Source organism: Mobula hypostoma, chromosome 4, assembly GCF_963921235.1.
Source record: "Mobula hypostoma chromosome 4, sMobHyp1.1, whole genome shotgun sequence".
Lineage (NCBI taxonomy): Eukaryota > Metazoa > Chordata > Chondrichthyes > Myliobatiformes > Myliobatidae > Mobula > Mobula hypostoma.
Window position 1 is genome coordinate 74,079,169 of NC_086100.1, and position 8,672 is coordinate 74,087,840.

An 8,672-nucleotide genomic window follows, 5' to 3' on the forward strand; every position below is an offset into this window, starting at 1 on the left:
GCCGAGTGATGATTTGTTTAACGGCCACATAGCGGTTAACTTCCGGTTAAGGTTTTCATTTGTTTTTTTTATTATTTATCCGTGTTTAATAAATGTTTGGTTGTTTTTATATAACTAGTCTCGATTGATATTGGGATTCCTTAAAGGAAAATCCTGCCTGACAAACCTATTACAATTTTTTGAGGAAATTACCTGTAGGCCAGACAAGGGAGATGCAGTGGATGTTGTATACTTGGATTTTCAGAAGGCCTTTGACAAGGTGCCACACATGAGGCTACTTAACAAGAGCCCATGGAATTGCGGGAAAGTTACATACGTGGATAGAGTGCTGGCTGATTGGCAGGAAACAGAGTGGGAATAAAGGGATCCTATTCTGGTTGGCTGCCAGTTACCAGTGGTGTCCCACAGGGATCTGTGTTGGGGCTGCTTCTTTTTACATTGCACATCAACAATTTGGATTATGGAATAGATGGCTTTGCAGCTAAGTTTGCTGATGATACAAAGATAGGTGGAGGGGCCGGTAGTGCTGAGGAAACAGAGAGTCTGCAGAGAGACTTGGATAGATTGGGAGAACGGGCAAATAAATGGCAAATGAAATACAATGTTGGAAAGTGTATGGTTATGCACTTTGGCAGAAGAAATAAATGGGCAGACTATTATTTAAGTGGGGAAAGAATTCAAAGTTCTGAGATGCAACGGGACTTGGGAGTCCTCGTACAGGATACCCTTAAGGTTAACCTCCAGGTTGAGTCGGTAGTGAAGAAGGCAAATGCAATGTTGGCATTCATTTCAAGAGGAAGAGTATAGGAGCAGGGATGTAATGTTGAACCTCTATAAGGTGCTGGTGAGACCTCACTTGGAGTACTGTGGGCAGTTTTGGTCTCCATATTTAAGAAAGGATGTGCTGACGTTGGAGAGGGTACAGAGAAGATTCACTAGAATGATTCTGGGAATAAGAGGGTTAACATATGGGGAACGTTTGTCCGCTCTTGGACTGTATTCCTTGGAGTTTAGCAGAATGAGGGGAGACCTCATAGAAACATTTCAAATGTTGAAAGGCATGGACAAAGTGGATGTGGCAAAGTTGTTTCCCATGGTGGGGGAGCCTAGTACGAGAGGGTGTGACTTAAGGATTGAAGGGCGCCCATTCAGAACAGAAATGCGAAGAAATTTTTTTAGTCAGAGGGTGGTGAATCTATGGAATTTGTTGCCACGGGCAGCAGTGGAGGCCAAGTCATTGGGTGTATTTAAGGCAGAGATTGATAGGTATCTGAGTAGCCAGGGCATCAAAGGTTATGGTGTGATGGCGGGGGAGTGGGACTAAATGGGAGAATGGATTGGCTCATGATAAAATGGCGGAGCAGACGCAATGGGCCGAATGGCCAACTTCTGCTCCTTCGTCTTATGGTCTTATGGTCTTATATTCATTGTTGCCGGTTACGTAACATTACGAACTCACATTCTACTTCCTCATCCAAGTAACTTATAAAAATCACAATGAGCAAGGGTCCAAGAACATATCCCTGTAGAGCACCACTGGCCACCAACCTCCAGGCAGAATACATTCCATCTACTACTACTTTCTGCCTTCTGTGGACAAGCCAATTGTGTATCCATGCTCCAATCTTCCCTGGATCCATGCCTTCTAACTTTCTGAATAAGCCTTCTATGGAGAACCTTGTCAACTGTTCTACCTTCATCAATTTTGTTTTGTCACTGCCTCAAAGAATTCCATCATGCTCCCAAGATTCAACCTGCCCCTCCCAATACCATGCCAATATCCCAAATCAGATTGTGCTTCTCCAAATGCAATAAATCCTATTTCTAAGAATCCTCTTCAATAGTTTGCTCACCACTGACATAAGATGAAAGAGTTCCATATACCCAGGATTTTCCCTATTGCCTTCAATGAAAAAAGGAATCAAATTTTGCACCCTCCAGTCTTCTGTGGCCAGTGAGGATGCAAAGATCATAGCCAGAGTCCAGCAAACGTTTCCCTTGTTTCCTGTACTAACCTGGAGTGTATCCTATCTGGCGCTGGGGACTTTTTCAAAAGTTCCAGCACATCCTCTTTCTAAACAACAACATGTTCCAGCATATCGACCTGTTTAACATTGTTGTCATTGCAATTTCAGTTCAGTACTGTAGGCTGTGAGGTTAATAAATTTACAACACAAAACCTAAAAGAAAAACATGCAGTTGCATAGTAATATATAAAATTTTTCAAGAAAATAATCGCATCAAATAATTGCAACTTCATTTAAAAATCCTCTTACATTATTATATTTCAGAACCAGTTTCTCAACCTGTAGCAAATACATTAAGTCATGGTCAGGATGCACCAAATATCACTTTGAATTGCTCCGTCTCCAATGGAACGGCAGTCATGATTTACTGGGAAAAAATATCCTTATCTGGAGTCATCGTCGAGATGTATATGAACACAATTCTTGTGACAGACTGTGCTGCTGATGATGAACAACATGAGTACAGGTGCATTGCAAAAAATCCCATCAGTAATGCATCCAGCAGTGAGATATCGATCAACTCGTGTAACACCAGAAATCTGAACGGTGAGAGATTGGACATTGATCTTTTACATAATATTGTCTTTGCAGTTGATACCAAGGATATGAACTTTCACCACTAATCAGGAAGCAGGGAATGTTTTTTTTCAGCAATTAAAGCATTATTAAGCAGTTGTAATATTGCTTTACAGTGCTGATAGTTTCAATTCTCGCCCGTCTATAAGGAATTAGTACATTCTCCCCGTGACCGTGTGGGTTTCCTGAGTGCTCCAGTTTCCTCCCACATTCCAAAGATGTACATTTATGGATTGTGAGTTGTGGGCTTGATACATTGACTCTTGTGGGCTGCCCAGCACAATCCTTGCTGATTTGATTTGGCCCAGACGACACATCTCACTACGTTTCAATGACAAATGTGACAAATAAAACTAATCTCCAAGATCTTTATTTAGAATATTTAGCAGAATTTAACCATAAATGAGGAAAGAGAATCACTGACAATCAAATCAGAAACTGCAGGTGCAAGAAATGTAAAATAAAAATAGAAAATTCTGGAAATACTCAGCAGGTCAGGCACCGCCTGTGTTAAGACATACAGGCAAACAACAGGAATTCTGCAGATGCTGGAAATTCAAGCAACACACATAAAAGTTGCTGGTGAACGCAGCAGGCCAGGTAGCATCTCTAGGAAGAGGTGCAGTCGACGTTACGGGCCATAAAGGTTGCTGGTGAACGCAGCAGGCCAGGCAGCATCTCTAGGTCATAAAAGTTGCCGGTGAGCGTCGACTGCACCTCTTCCTAGAGATGCTGCCTGGCCTGCTGCGTTCACCAGCAACTTTTATGTGTGTTGCTTAAGACATACAGGGTTAACGTTAGAGCTCTGATGAATTCTGCTCAGCCTAAACCATTATTTCAGTCACTCTTCCCACATATGCTGCCTAAAAAAACAGTTAATGTTTATTGGTGCAGTGTGCTTTTAAGATATGGAACCACAGATCAAAGTAAAAGTGAAATATAAAACAACTTTTGAAAAGCAAGCCATTGGGAAAACTGATCTTTTAATAGGAGCTGGAGAACAGCCATATTATTGAACTAAATGTGTGGTACACTTGATCATAAGAAGCTGAATGGTATATATATATCTCATTAATTTCTATAAACTGTTTTCAGATAGAGGGAATTACCTTATGATCCTGATTCCTTTGGTGATGATGGCAATTTCATTGTTTGCTTTTGCAAAATACTTCTCTAATTGGTAAGTGTTACTGCTCAGGTTAGTATGACCCATAGAGAAAACAAAGTGGTCTGTTGGTCACAGAGCCTGGATTTCCTTTCTTTTAGGATTATTTATCAATTGAATAAGTTATGACATAATTTGTGTGTTAATAATGTGGCTGATTTGTGGTGTCCCTTCTGGCAATGGTCTGGTATTAAATTAGTAATTGCATAGACTTTTGGCTATATAACTGAATTCTGGGAATTTTTTTCAATAATCAATACTCAGTTACATTTTAAGCTTAAGGCATTGAAGTTTAGGTTGTAATAAGAGCACAAAGTGAAAAAGACAGCATTCCTGAATAAACATAATTAAGTTTGACAATTCAGAAGTTATTGGTGGTGATTTGTTGTTCCTAGATAGACTACAGTTCAGATGTTGTTTCTAGCAGTGGCCCTAAGAAAATTGTAGCCTTCCTACAGCTGGAGAGAGAAGAAGAGTCTAAATTGTTTCTCACTAGCAACACTCACAACGGGCTTTATCACTACAGTAGGCTTACTTTTGGAGTAGCATCCGCTCCTACACGATGACCAGATTCTATGGACCAGGTGCTGCAAAGCTGTCCCGACACTCAGTGTTACTGATAAGGATGACAAGGAACACCTCCAAAAACTCAAGATAACATTAAAAAGTTTGAAGATTATGGACTCAGAGCATGACGCGGCAAGTGTGAATTCTTTAAATCAAGTATCACTCACTGTGGTCACACTACTGTTGCACAAAGATTACCCAAGTGTGCTTAGAAAATTCAAGCAGTGGTAGCTACCCCAGGCCAAAGGACATGTCATTCTTGGGGTCCTTTTCAGAATTTGTCAATTACTATAACAGATTCCTGCCAAACCTGGCTATTGTGCTCCACCTCTTGGACTCATTACTACAGATCAGGAAGAAATGGCAATGGACAAAGCAGTGAGGCAGCTTTCAAAAAGACCAAGGAAATGGTGACATCAGACACTGTACTCTCATGTTATAACCCACATCATCCAGCAAAACCTGCCTTTGGCACATCGTATTATAGTATAGGTATTGTCATGACACACGTTATGAATGATGGATGTGAACGCTCCATAGACCTTGCATCACATTCCCTTACTGCTGTAGAGAAAAAATTATGCACAAACTGACAGCAATTGGGGTGTAAAACATTTCAACCTGCACCTGTATGGGAGAGAGTTTACTCTCATCACTGATCATCAACCACTCGTGTCCATTTTCAATCAACAGAAGTAGCAGCGGCATAAATGCAGAGATGGGTTCTTTATTGGAGGACACAATTACAAGATCGAATTCAAGAGGATAACTAATCATGGAAATGCTGACGGACTGTAGCATTTACCCTGGATAAAGATATACCTGAAAAATTGCAGGAGGACAATCCTCTTGACATATTCTCCCTATCACAAATCGACAGTCTCCCTATTACAGCAGAGATGATCCAAAGGGAAACCAGAAAAGACTCCACACTGTCTCAGGTCTACATGGGCACTCAAATGGCTGGAATATGCAGCAGAAACTCCATTTTCCTCATTTTAACCAGCACTAGGATGAACTTGCTCTTGACTGGGGTCGCCTTATGTTGGGATTGAGAGTTCTTGTATCATCCAAGCTGAGAGCTAAAGTGATAGAGGAGCTACATGGCGGTCATCTAGGCATGGTCAAAATGAATGTGTTGGATCACAGCTTTGTCTGATGACTTGGGATAGATCAGCAGATCGAGCAGCATGCTATGTACTGTTCAGGATGCCAGCACGTCCAAAAGATGACAAGAGAATCTTGGAGAAGAAAGGTGCCCAGACCTGTCAGAACCCTTTCCTGCAGTCCTACAGTCAACTCCTACAAGCACCACGGAGGAGGCCCCAGAACCTGAAATTGTTTCACAGCCACAACTCTCACCTGCCAAGCAGAGTGACCTCCCCTTGTCAGGAAAGTCATTATCCCTCAAGAGTAAGAAATCCTCTTCAGCAATTAAATTGTTAAGCCTGAGTAGGACAATTTCAAATTTATTATGATGTGGATGTCTATATAGTAGTTGTACGATATGGTATTTTGCACCTGTGTGTATATTTGTCTTTGTTCTTTTAGGCCATATGTACATGCCTCACTAAAGTAAGCATGAAGCAGACAAACTTATCCCTGCCTCCATATTTTTCTTTATTCTTTTATGTTTTGTAGTTACAAAGACAAAACATTTAACTTTTGCTCAGTCACCTGCAAGAATTCCTCAGAATCTTTTGAAAGGTCTTGATCCCATCTCTTCCTAATTCGACACCATGTGTCCTCCACTTGATGTTGTATTCGTAGACAAAATCCCGCTTTGTCTTCAGTTTTTCCTAAAATGGAAAATATGACATATTAAGCAACAAGAATTAATGCAATTCATTTACAATATTCCAATTACTAAGTAAATGTGACAGTTGAAAATACGAGGGGTAATTGATAAGTTTGTGGCCTAAGGTAGAAGGAGTCAATTTTAGAAAACCTAGCACATTTATTTTTCAACATAGTCCCCTCCTACATTTACACACTTAGTCCAGCGGTCGTGGAGCATACGGATCCCTTCTTTGTAGAAGTTGGCGTCTTGGACCATCAGGAGCGGTCCACATCAGGGGTGATTGATAAGTTCATGGCCTAAGGCAGAAGAAGAAGCGTTATTAACTTCAAACTTTCTGAATAATCACTCAAAGAGTTGAACTGCACATGCATGTAACGAACGCTGAATAACTCATCTCCTTCTGCCTTAGGCCATGAACTTATCAATCACCCCTGCTGTGGACCACTTCTGGAGGGCCAAGACTCCGACTTATACAAAGAAGGAATCCGTATGCTCCACGAGTGCTGAACTAAGTGTGTAAATGTAGGAGGGGACTATGTTGAAAAATAAATGTGCTGGGTTTTCTAAAACTGACTCTTTCTACCTCAGGCCACGAACTTAGCAATCACCCCTCATATGATTGGAAATTATTTACAAGTCTTCATCTTCTAGCTTAATCTGATTAAAATCAAACAAGCTGCAATAAATATTTTTGAATGCCTTGTTTATGAATAAATAACACATAACTTATTTGTTAAAAAAGTTGATCCTTTTAATGTTGAAATCTTTGAAATTGCACCATGTTCTCATTATATATAAGTATTTCTTATATATATATAAACGCTTAAAACAGAAATATGCAAACTGAGATATCGTGTAGAATCTCAGCCGTCTCTACTTTTGAACTTCGTTGCATGTTTGGTTTGATTTGGAATACTGACTAGTATTTATATATTTTCAAAGGTGCGATCAGAGTAGATGAGAAGATAAACATTCTTTTTGTGGTTCACAAATACCAACATTGGATTATTTATATTTTACCTGCAGAATTTTAATCCAGTGTGAAATTTCCCTTTTTGGCCCTCACAATGGGCAGTGCTGCTCCTTCACAGGTCCAGCGCCCCAGGTTCAGTCCTGATCTCCGTTGCTGTCTGTGTGGAGTCTGCATGTTCTACCTGTGCCTGTGTGGGTTTCCTGTAGATGCTTTCGTTTTCTCCCGTGCTGTTTAGCAGCTAATTAATTTGATATTTTTATATTATGGCAATATAGTTATATGACACAGAGGCAGACTCTTCAGTCTACCACGTCCACACAGACCATCAAGTATCTATCTCTATCAGTCATGTTTACTGGCACTTGGTTCGTAGACTCTCTGCATTGGTAACTGAAATGTACATCTAGATGAATCTGGAATCTTATCTTTTGTGGCCTTTTTTTAGAGCTGCATTAGGCCCAGGCTAACAAATATTTTGTTCTCCTTATTACTGTTTACAGGAAGTGACATTAAGCAATTGTGAATCTTGACGAGAGACAAGAAAATCTGTACAACTTTCTGTACTACTGCTGGGATGCCATCATGTTCCATAGATTTTATCTCTGCTGTCCAGTGCATGAAACTCTTCTTGAGATCACAATGGTGTGAATTGGCTAAAGAATTCTATGATGGTCCAGATCTCAGAATCATTTCTGACTGAATTTGGTTGCAAATGTTTCACTGTTACTTATAAGCCTCGTATCTGGGTCCACTAGGGATGTGAGTGAAAAAGTCTCCTTCTATTATCTGCATGATTATCCACGATTTTTCATAAGAAGATTTGAAAGTATTATTTAATCTTGATGTACAAAGGGATTGCAGAGAAAAAATCCAGCATTTTATTCATCAGAGTACAATTTTGTCAGGCAGTTACAAGGGAGAGTGCTCTCAATGTCAGCACAGTTCCCAGGCAGTAAGAGGAGGACTTTACCTGGGCTGGGAATAGCCTTCCTATGTTTGAATTCATTCCCACATATAATTGAATGATTTCACAACTGTTTTGTAAGCTTTGTATTGACTTATCAATTTAAAAATAAACACTGGAATACAGCATTTTAACATCAGTGTCTTGTTTTTAGATGTCCGAATGACCAGTCCTAATACCTGATGATCGTCTCCAAGAATTACCTGGGAGCAGTCACATTCCTGCACAAAATTCAGCAGCCTTTACTGGAATGCCACAGACCATACTTGTGAATGACAGCACATTTCTCTATAGCATCTTTGGCAGACCACAAGCATGACCAACTCGTAGCTGACCCATGCAATGAGTTCCCAAGGCTTAAACTTGCAGGGAAACCAGGACACCTCATAACCACCTGAATATAGGTTGGAGATGACAAGACCACCCACTCCACAAAGAGAATATAAGAAATTGTCTTGATTGTGACAGTGGTCAGCAAAATACGCCACTCCTGCCCTGCGAGTTCCATTTCTGTGACCATCACTGCTAAATACACAACCTCCTTTGTATCCATTACATATAAGAACAAAATAAATAGGAGCAGGAATAGGCCATCTGTC

General features: G+C 40.3%; 1 long non-coding RNA gene across 1 annotated transcript; it reads left to right on the plus strand.

Annotated features, from left to right (window-relative positions):
* The first annotated feature begins 2,531 nt into the window (after positions 1–2,531).
* On the plus strand, positions 2,532–8,255 carry LOC134344834 (uncharacterized). The gene is made up of 3 exons (XR_010017537.1): positions 2,532–2,573; positions 3,699–3,783; positions 8,228–8,255. It is a non-coding gene; the product is annotated as an uncharacterized LOC134344834 (long non-coding RNA).
* Positions 8,256–8,672: the final 417 nt, after the last annotated feature.